Below are 11345 nucleotides of genomic sequence, written 5' to 3' on the forward strand. Positions count from 1 at the left end.
ATAACAAAAATACAGAAGAACAATCGAAAAAGAGAAACAAACTAAGAATATATCTGAAACATGTTTGGAAGCACACAAATAGAGCAGTTAATTCACTCTGCTCCATTGGAAGGAGCCTTCAATGTATTTACGGTAATAATATCCCACACAAACTCGTTACAAATCCACAAGCTTTTCACATCCCTCATTTTCTGCACCATGGAAGGCAGCAACTCTGGAGAAAACAACACACGTTCGCGATTACGGATTATGTAAAAATAACCATCCATAGCATAGCAAAGCAACATACATACCTTAGCGCCACCGCTGTTGGATGGCCTCCGATTCCGAGCGTTGTTGTATGGGGATTGATCACCCCCCATGCCTCCTACCCTACCCCGTTGTTCCTTTCTTCCCGCACCTTGTTAAAAATGTGAGTATAACCATCCGCTGATGCCGGGTTACTCTCATCCCAGTCACCGAATTTCGGAACAGCAGCACTTTTATCGGGCTGTGACACCGGAAACCAGATTATTAGCAACAAGTTTGTCTCAAGAGGAGCCGATGTGTGTGTAAAAGTTTCACACAACCGAATAATGCAATATCGTTATCAAGTGTTGCAAACACATTCAAGCTCACCGGAAGGTCAGCGATGCATTCTTTTCGAGGTTCATGTCATGTATGGTGATAAAATGAAAAGAAGAAGAATGGCTTACACTTTCATCGCCTCTAGCACTTGGCCTCAGTCTGGATCTCCCAGGAGTACCGTGGCTACTATCGTACGAAGTTTTTCCTTCCCAGGCAGGCGATGGCATGCTACCTCTCCCCGTCACTCGTGCCTGGTGATGCAGAGGTGATTTCTCAAGGCTGTTTTCGGATCCAATGCTTGATCTCGCAGGGCGTTTTGTTACTTCACCGGAACTTACTCCACGACCATAACGTGAAGGTGTAGTGTCCCCTGAAGCTCTGCGGTTGACATTGTCGTGTCGTGTTGGAGAATCAGCATATTGCTTGGGGTAACCTTCTTCCCCGCTTCTTTGACGTTCATGTCCCCTTCGAGCAGGTCCTTGTCCTACCGATTCATCCACTTCCGGATTCGTTCTTGAAGCAGGATTAGACCTAGCAGGAGCTACAAAATCTTGATGCAAATCCAGGTTCTCTTGAGGATCATTCGGGTTTACAATCTTTCCTCCGCTGCGACCTTGACGGGCCTTGTCGAAATAAATTGTGTAGGGAACATTCTCTTCACCCTCCCAATTGCCAAACTTGGGCACATGGGAGCGCTGTTGCTGTTGCCGTTGCTACAATGACAACAAATTAGATGATACACAAACAAAAACTCTCCTCCATCAATAACAGAGACAAAGATTAGCAGATCTTACATACATGGAGCTAACCGAAAAATGGCTCAAAACAGGAAAACCAGTAGATTTTCCACAAGGGAATCACACACGCAATGAATTTGTGAAGATTAAACACATACATGTTTTATCGATTTTGGAACATACATGTTTTAAGTTCACCCAGAATTATATCCAGCTAATACACATTCTGACTAAAGTTCAACAAGTATACAAAACTCAAATCCCACAATTCTCATATTTCATTACTTATGTCAAAAATTCTCAGGAAACAAACAGAAGAACAATGAAAACTACACCAAACCCACCCAAAAAGAAAATACTGAAGATAAAAGAACTTACTGCCATTTCTTTCTTCAGAAAAGTTGAGAAAGAACACCCAGATCCTCAAAAGAAAAAATCAGCTTTCTTATAACCAGAAAATTTTTAGAAGAACTCTTCAACCGAAATGAGAAGAATTTTAGACAGAGAAAGAGTATTTAAAGGAAAATAAAGGAAGGAGGAGAGAACGAGGGAGAGGATTATCAACCTTTGACCGGCACCACCGGTAACGTTTGACCATTCTCTCCTTTCTCACTCTGTAAAAACCTCTGTTTCTTCACATTTTCAGACGTCCCTCTCAAAACCCAAGCTTGGGTTTTTTTTTTCCTTCTAATCAAATTTCGTAGCAGTTAATTATCCACTCCATCATTCAAAGCTGTGTTTTTGGTGACTGGAATGAATTAATTTGGCGGTGACAATCGCAGCCTTAGAAGGATGTGCTGGATAAACTGTTAAGGCTTGAGAGTCTTAAATTTAACGCCGTTACTGTTAATGGCGGCTGACCTTTTATCAAAGCTGAGACTTTGTCTTCCTCCGCGGTTAACTCTTGGTTTTCTTTTTATTTTATTTTTCTTTGTCGGCTTCTGTTCGGACATTTCAAATATCCTTCCTTTCACAAACCATTTTTAAAAATTAATATTTATTTAAGCAATTTATTAATTATTATATGCACTTCCGAAAAATTAAATTAATTTTTGAAAATACGATGCTAAATATAATACTTTAGTTTCTTTATAAATAGTTTAATGATATAATCAAATCTGTTTAAGTAATTTAAAAAGAAAAAATAAAATACATGTTGTCAACTTCTAAGTATTCTTTTTGTTAACATTTTTTAGAAAAAGGTTTGATTTGTAAGAGTATATTTGTATATTACGAACGTGTTGGCTCTCGGAGAGATTCTATTATTAAAATAAGTCGTCTTTGTTGCTTTGATGGTTCACTAATAATCAATTTTAAATAAAATTGCAACTATGCAATATTTAAGACAAAATATTAAACCTACAAGTGGATTAACAACTAATGCTTATGCTTGAAACCTAATCTACTAATTTTCTTGCTATTATAACTACAAGCTTTTAATTGTAAAGTTAGTAAGAATTTAATTGTTAGTTTTTTTAATGTATAAGAAAAAAAGTGATCTTTAAACATTCATAACAACATGAGTATCTTCATAGTGTCACGGGTCGTGATCCTTGAGTCCGATACATTAATATTTGAAGGTTTTGAGAGCGTGACAAAAATATCTATCTCAAACCTTTATTGGTGATTCCAGAAACAAATGTAAACCGAGAAAAATACCCTAAGCCATGCGAGCTAAACCATCGGTCATCAAATTGCATTCATGTGGGACATATTGAACCGTAAGAACATAAACACAGATATGTATAAATTCCTCATAATTCTACATCAAGCATCGAGCAGTACCCAATTTGCTTTCGAAAAATCCAAAATCAAATCACCTTAGTGATCCCGAATATTACCCCACAGGTAGCCAAACCTGCTACTCTTTGTCGAGCATCATCGGTGTTTAGCTTTACCCATCCATCCAGAGGAACTGTCCATCGAGCATCCCCGTTGACTTAATCCTACGAGCAGCCCTCCAAGAATTCCTTCTGCCTAAGGCAATAGCCACCTCATGTTTGAGGCGTAAACTTTGTTGTAATATGCTTTCACCTGCTACAAAGTCCTGCTAAAAATCATTTTATTTCGTCAAGAGTATTGTAACATCCTAAACCCTTAAAGTGTGATATTGAGCTACCAAGGCAATGCCTGATTTCAAAAACTGTTCATTGTCGTTTTAAAACATACTGAATAGTATCAAATTAGACATACAAGACAGTTATAAAAATTTTTATAAATTGGAACTCGTATAATACCCCAAATTTTGGCTAGTGACTAAATGTAAGTTTTGAAAGCTTGGTATATAAAGTACAAAATGTAAGCATGTTAGTCACTAAATTTTCACTGTTCGGCCAATTCTGAAAAATTACATTGATCTATGCTAAATTTATTTGATCTAAAATATGAAAATAATATTTTAAACCCTTATCTATCAGCCTTCAAATTTTCGAAATTCTGGTTCGATCCGACTATCTAAATTCTACATCGAACTTTATCGCTTTGTAGATTTTAACACAAATCTCGTACTAAAAATCAATTCCACAAAAAATTCTTGTTTTAGGCCAAACTTTTCATTTACGGATAAAATAGATAAAATTTCAAAATTACATTTTTGGTCCTTGAACTTTTACAAAGTTTATATTTATCTACAAAACTTTCAAAATTTACATTTTAGTCACTACCCAAAATTTGGGATATTACAACTCAAGGTTATAAAATTGAATACAATAATAAAGGTCCTATGAACACATGCCCATTACAGCTTACAGTACTATGGAAGAGATGTTGGAAGTCATGCTACGACGGTGCTCCATGAACGACTCAAGCTAATAACATGTGAACGGAAACATAATGCTGAGCTTACAAAGCCCAACAATATAATCTCTAATATAGAGTAACATTATGAGTCTCATAAACATAACATGCTAAAGACACGATACTAAACAATATGTACATGCATGATCTTAATCGAGTGCTACCTACTTAATATTTAACTGTTCTATCGCTGAAGTAGGAGTCTCATGCTTCCCTTTTTACTAATGCGTTTGGTTCACGGAATATAAGATTACCAGTGGGAATAAAAGATTATCAGGGAATAGGATTATTGAGAATGTTGTATTTTGTGTTTGGTTGGCTTAGCATGAATGTAAGATTACCGTGTTTGGTTAAAGGAATAAAAGATTATTGGAATGTATATTTGACCAAATTATCCTTATTATATATTTGTTTTTTTAACAAGTTGGAAAATATTTATATATATATTTTTAAAAAAATTTAAATTCATAAAATATATATAATTTGTTTACAAAATTGAAAATATCAAAAGGTTTAATGAAAGGGTAAAATTTTATTTTAACCCCTGAACTTCATATAAAATTTAAATTAATAGACTTTTTTTTAAATCTAAAATAGTTTAAGGATAAATTTGTAATTTAACCTTCGTAGAATTTTTATTATTCAATGACAGAATAATGATATTTAAAAAAAATTAAGGGCATTTTAGTCCAAAACGCCGGTAATCCAACAATACCTAAGTAAAGGGAGGTAATGACATTCTCGGTAATATACCCCAAAAAAATTCACTATTGGTAATGTAAGATTACCGAGAATGACATTCCCGGCCAACCAAACGGGGGAATGTGGATTCCATTCCCATGGGAATCTCACATTCCCCCAACCAAACACACCCTAAGGGTCTCACCATGAGTACAACTCTATTGTGTATCTACCCACACTAATTGTAACTACTTTATATTATCTAAATGTAACACTAACTGTAACATTAAAACTACTGCACATTTTCTGCAGGTCTCACCATGAGTACAACTCTATTGTGTATCTACCCACACTAACTAAACTACTTTATATTATCTGAATTGTTGTGCATTATCTGAATACGCACACTACTTTAGATTATCTAAATGCGAACACTGCTAGTATCTTGTCTCACATATCCATCAGATACTAGTTACTAAGGGAACCCGATTTCACATAGTATTGGTAAGTTGTTGGCACGAACTTGATTTCAATGTCATCTTCGCTCACACAGATATTTGCTCGTTGTATTAAAGACTTCTTCTCTTTGAAATATTCCTCCACATATTTATTACCTTGTTATAGTTTTCAAAGTCTTTGTTTATTTTTCTGAGTGTAGAAACTTGGAACAAACCATTTTCTATCTCAAATTTAATATTATCCCTGGAATTGATTCGATGTTCTGTATATTGACATTGGTTTCGTTGGGCTTGTATCCACCATGTTAGTGCATAGTATTTGAATTTCAATGCTATTAAAGGTACATGTTCTTCTGAAGGGTAATTTTAGTAGGAAAAAAAGGGTTGACAACTATCGTTTTAGATGTCAAATAAATTTCCTCCTTCTCCGAATAATAAATAAAGGAAAATTCGTAGCGAGAGAAGTAGGGTCGAATCCACAGGGACTTGGAAAATTCTTAATTTATGTCTGATTGGTCTATGCCAGGCGTGAAAGTAATAAAATGGGGGGTTTTGGTAAAAATATATTTAAGTAGTAAAGAAAAATGATTAAATAAATAAAAACTATAAAAAATAAGAGAATAAAGTTTGTGAATAAATACAGTAAAAATAGCCTCAAGCTTCATTTTGACTCAATTTCCTTCTGATCATCGAATAAGATTTTCTCTTCGGGATTCACGTCGGTTACTTTATCTACAAGGGCTATCACCGTGACTCTATCTTGTATACCGAATACCCAAGGCAATCTTTAATTTCAGCTTCAGTAATTGATTCTAACAACATCAATTGTCGTAGATCAATTAGCGTTTAAGTTTGTGGCGTCCGACTCGGATTGTTGCTTCAATAACCGTCAATTCTGATCTCAAATCCCTCTTGGCGAAGCTATCTCGCCAAGTGTGTTCCCAGGAAGTCGAATTGCTTTCTATAAGCCAAATCTTCCTCCACACGTTTAATCTCAACAACCTCTTGACCAAAGTCAATCTTTGATTTCGAAAAATGTTTTGATTTTGAAAAATAAGGCAGAGATTGAGAGAGATGTTCCGAAGATATTAAGGGTCTGTTTCAATTCTCCGTTGAAATTGAGTCATCGTGACAACTCTCGGCTTATGAAAAGTTTAGCTAAGCATGAAAAAAGTCATACTTAACATTTGAAAACAAAGCTTGAAAAATAAAAGAAAAATGAAAAGAACTTGAAAAGTAAAAAAGAGAAAGCTTTTATAAAAACTAGAGAGAAAAGAAGATTGTAATTCGAATATGAGTTTAGGCTTACCCCAAGTGGGTATTTATAGCCTCTCAAAGCCTAAGGGATAAAAAAATAAAATAAATAAAATAATCCTAAGATAATTGTTTTACAAATTTAAATTTGAATTCAAACTTAAACTAGTCTCCTAATGCAACTCTGCTCATCAATCTTCCAGAAGGCGTGCAGAGGAAGTCTTCTAGAAACTGTCGCTGATTGGACCTTCTAGAAACTGCCACATCAGACCACGTGTTGAAAACATTTTGATATTTCGATATAACAAATTAAGTTAAATGAATTTTAAGATTTTCCAAAATGATTTTCTAAGTATATTCGATTTAATTATTCGAATATCAAAACATTACTCAAAATATTTCAAAAATCATTTTTAATCCTTACTTAAGTGTAAAAATAAGTTTTAATCTTAAAACAATTTCAAATAATCTTTCAAAGTATTTCGAACCATTTCAAAGCCAAAAATTCCAGATTGCTCAGAGGGAACGATTCCCCCCCAAGGGGGTACCGATTCCCCCTGAAGGGTTTGGCTGAGATTTCCAGAATGCTCGGAGGGAACTGATTCCCCCATAGGGGGTACCGATTCCCCCTGTTCACGGTCGAAATATTTGAATTTTACACTTAGGGAACCGATTCCCCATAGGGGGTACCGATTCCCCCCACGCTCCAAACTGTTTTATTAATTGTTTTCACACTAAAACGGCTATATGATCTTCACTAATCATCCCCAACGTTTAGAAGAGATTCAAGGTATTTTAAATAAGTTCTAAAGCCCTTGATCAACAAGAAATAGAGAAACAAGAGAGAAAGCATCAAACACCAAGTTTGTGCAAATCAAGCCAATTTTCCTTTCAATATTCATTTTGCTTTCAAGAACACCATTTGTGCTCATTTGTAATTATCTTTGAGTGTTCTTTTCTTGTTCTAGAATTGTGCAAAATCTTACCTTGTGAGGTTTTCTTGTAAGTTTGCAAATTTGTAATCTTCTCTTTGGGAAAAAGAGTGTTCTCAAGAGTTGGGGTATACTCTTGAGGGATTTTGTAAGGTTATCTCTTTGGCCTCAAAGAAAGAACAAATTAGTGAATTTTTTGGAAATCCTTAGTGTGGATAGCTAAGGTAGTGGACGTAGACTTTGTTTGAGAAAGTCAAACCACTGTAAATCGCTGTGCAATTACTTTCAATTTTTCTGCAAAAGCTTCCACGAAATTTTTAATTGCCAATTCACCCCCCTCTTGGCCGATTCCGTCGATCGATTAACTCAACAATTGGCATCAGAGCCTAACTCATTTGAAGGTTTAATCGCCTCTTGATTCGATTCGGGAAGAGTTATATCGATTATTAAAGTCATCAATGGCCTCCGCTTCAAACTTCGACTCCGGTCTCGATTCGATGCCCGTCAACAAGCCTCCTTTCTTCAATGGAGCTAACTATGCCTATTGGAAGAATAGAATGATGTACTTCATTCAAGCAAGTGACATGGGAGCATGGAATGCTGTAGAAGAAGGATACATCAAACTCTCACTCATCCAAGGTTGTGGAATGAAGGAGAGACAAGAATGTTCCAGCTCAACTCCAAAGCCATCCATATTATTTTTTGTGCTCTTGGACCAGATGAATACGGAAGAGTTTCATCGTGTACAACCGCCAAAGAAATATGGGACAAACTTCAAGTCACACATGAAGGTACAGATGAGGTAAAGAAATCAAAAATTAGTATTCTAACGCATAGTTATGAAAATTTCAGGATGAAACCAAATGAAGACATCAAAACTATGACAATAGATTTTCAACGATTGTCAATGGTCTCAAATCATATGGAGAGATCATCTCAAATGAAAAGCTTGTGAGGAAGTTAGTCTACTCCCTCCCAAAATCATGGCAATCAAAGAGACGGCAATCATCGAGTCTAAGGACCTATCGTCCTTAACTCTTGAAGAAATTATCGGTTCACTCCTCACTCATGAGATGATGCTTGAAGATGAGGTGGACCTTGATAAAGTTGAAGAGACACCAAAGGAAAAGGAGAAGAAGAAAAATATTGGAGTTGCTGTCAAATCCATAAAAGATGAGAGTGATTCTAATAATGATGATGATGACGAGGAATGGCATTGTTTGCCAAACGGTTCAGAAAAATGATGAGACTTACCAAGGAAGAAAATTCAAACGAAACGAAGGCCTCAAAAATGAACCAAAAGAGAAGGACCCAATCATTTGCTATGAATGCAAAAAGCCGGGGCATGTCAAATATGATTACCCACAATTGAAGAAAAATGGTCAATCAAAATAAGCACAAGGCTCATGTGGCTACATGGAGCGATGAAGAAAGTTCCGATGAAGAGGAACAAGAAGTAGCAAACTTGTGCTTGATGGCATTCGGGGAAGATTCTAAGGTAACCTCTAACTCATCCAATTTTGATGATTTATCTTATGATGAGTTATTTGAGGAGTACAATGGGTTGGCTTCGGATTATGAGAAATTGTTTTTAAAATATAAAATGATGTTTCAAAATTGAAAAATGAAAACAAACTCATATCCAAAACCAAAAACGATCTTGAAAGTAAAATCAAAGATTTGCAAATCAAACTAGAAGAGTTTGAAAGAAAAATTTAGATTTGCAAAATTTACTTTCAAAGATCAATGATGATCATCAAAAGAAAATTGATGATCTTAAAACTTCTTTTGATAAAGTTGGAACAAAACATCTTGAAAAAGTGGAAATTCAAAATCCAACTTTGTTAGAAAAAGTTTTAGAAACTACAATCATAGAGGTCCCCAAAGAACCTCTAATGGAAAATCATTAGAAGTATGTGGGTTCCTAAAGAACTCATTACTACTAAAGATAAAAATATCCTACACAATGGATACCTAAGGGGACTAGGATTTTGGAAACTAATGAATATGGACCCAAAAATTTGGGTACCAAAAATCAAAAATTAATCTATGTTTGTAGGGAAAGGAGCATTGCTACAAGGCACGGGAAACAAATTCAAATTCATGGTACCTTGATAGTGGATGCTCAAGACATATGACCGGAGACAAAAGCCGGTTCATTGAGCTTAACGCCAAAAATGGAGGAGAAGTGACTTTTGGAGACAATTCAAAAGGTCACATTGAAGGTATTGGTACAATAGGTAATACCTCTTCCATACAAATTAAGAATGTTTTATATGTGAATGGATTAAAGCATAATCTATTGAGTATTAGTCAATTATGCGATAAAGGATTCAATGTCTTATTTGAAATTAATGGTTGTAAGTCATTGACATTGCATCTAATCGGATTAGCTTGTTGGTATAGAATAGGAAACATTTACATGGTGCATTTAGATTCTATTGATGACTAATTTATGCCTAGTTGCTAAGGAGAGCATGATAGTTGGTTATGGCATAGGAGACTAGGTCATGCTAGTATGAGTGTTTTGCAACGGTTAATTCAAGGAGACTTAGTAAGAGGGTTGCCTAAGCTTAAATTTGATAATGATAAAATCTGTGATGCATGTGCTAAAGGAAAACAAAAAGTTTCTTTAAATCTATTATGTATCAACTAGTAGAGTATTACAATTGATCCATTTAGATCTTTTTGGGCCAACTAGAACTACTAGCTTGGGAGGAAAACAATATGCATTTGTCTTGGTAGATGACTATTCTAGATACACTGGGTTCTATTCTTAAGTACTAAAGATGAAGCATTAGAAAATTTCATCACATTTTCGAAAATAATCCAAAATGAAAAAGGTTACTCTATCACTAGTGTTGAAGTGATCATGGAACTGAATTTGAAAATCTTGGATTTATTGAGTTTGTAATTCTAATGGTATAGCCATAATTTTTCAGCACCTAGAACCCTCAACAAAATGGAGTTTGAGAGGAAAAATCGAACTTTAGAAGAAATGGCTAGAACCATGCTTTGTGAAATAATTTGCCAAAATATTTTTGGGCGGAAGCCACAAATACCGCTTGTTATGTTGTAAATTGAGTAATGATAGGCCAATTTTAAAGAAAACACCATATAAATTCTCAAAAATAAAAAGCCTAACATTAGCTATTTTCATCCTTTTGGATGTAAATGTTTTGTTTTAAACAACGGTAAAGAAAACCTTGGCAAATTTGATGCTAAAAGTGATGAAGGAATTTTGCTGGGTTATTCCTTAAATTATAAAGCTTATCGTGTATTTAATAAAAGAACTTTAGTGTAGAAGAGTCTATACATGTTGTTTTCGATGATAATCCCCTTCCGAGGAAGGATTCTTCTGTTAATGATGATGTAGGTATTGTACAAGCAAATGACGTTAGACATGACGTTGGAGAATCATCATCAAAGGAAGAAACAAAAGATGAGGAAACTCATGATCCCTCGAGAATCCAACCAGTGAAGAAAGGGAAGTATCTTTTCCAAGAGAGTACAACTATGTCAAGGATGGTGAAATATAGGTGATCCATCAAAAGGGGTAACTACTCGATCTTCTTAGAAATCTGTAATTATGTTGCATTTATTTTATGCATAGAGCCTAAGAACATCAAAGAAGCATTAAAAGATGAACATTGGATTATGGCTATGCAAGAAGAATTAAATCAATTTGAGAGAAGTAAAGTATGGACATTAGTTGAAAGGCCTAGTAATCTACTGTAGGTACTAGATGGGTTTTTAGAAATAAACTTGATGAAAGTGGTAATAGTGAGGAACAAGGCTAGACTTGTTGCTCAAGGCTATACTCAAGAAGAGGGCATAGACTATGATGAAACATACGCTCCCGTAGCTAGGATGGAAGCAATTAGAATGTTATTAGCATTTGCATGTTTCAATGAATAAAT

General features: G+C 35.0%; 1 pseudogene; it reads right to left on the reverse strand.

Annotated features, from left to right (window-relative positions):
• Positions 1-72: 72 nt before the first annotated feature.
• On the reverse strand, positions 73-1740 carry LOC120158145 (annotated as a pseudogene).
• Positions 1741-11345: the final 9605 nt, after the last annotated feature.

This window comes from Hibiscus syriacus, unplaced genomic scaffold (genome assembly GCF_006381635.1).
Source record: "Hibiscus syriacus cultivar Baekdansim isolate YM2019G1 unplaced genomic scaffold, ASM638163v2 tig00111308_pilon, whole genome shotgun sequence".
In the NCBI taxonomy this organism is placed as follows: Eukaryota; Viridiplantae; Streptophyta; class Magnoliopsida; order Malvales; family Malvaceae; genus Hibiscus; species Hibiscus syriacus.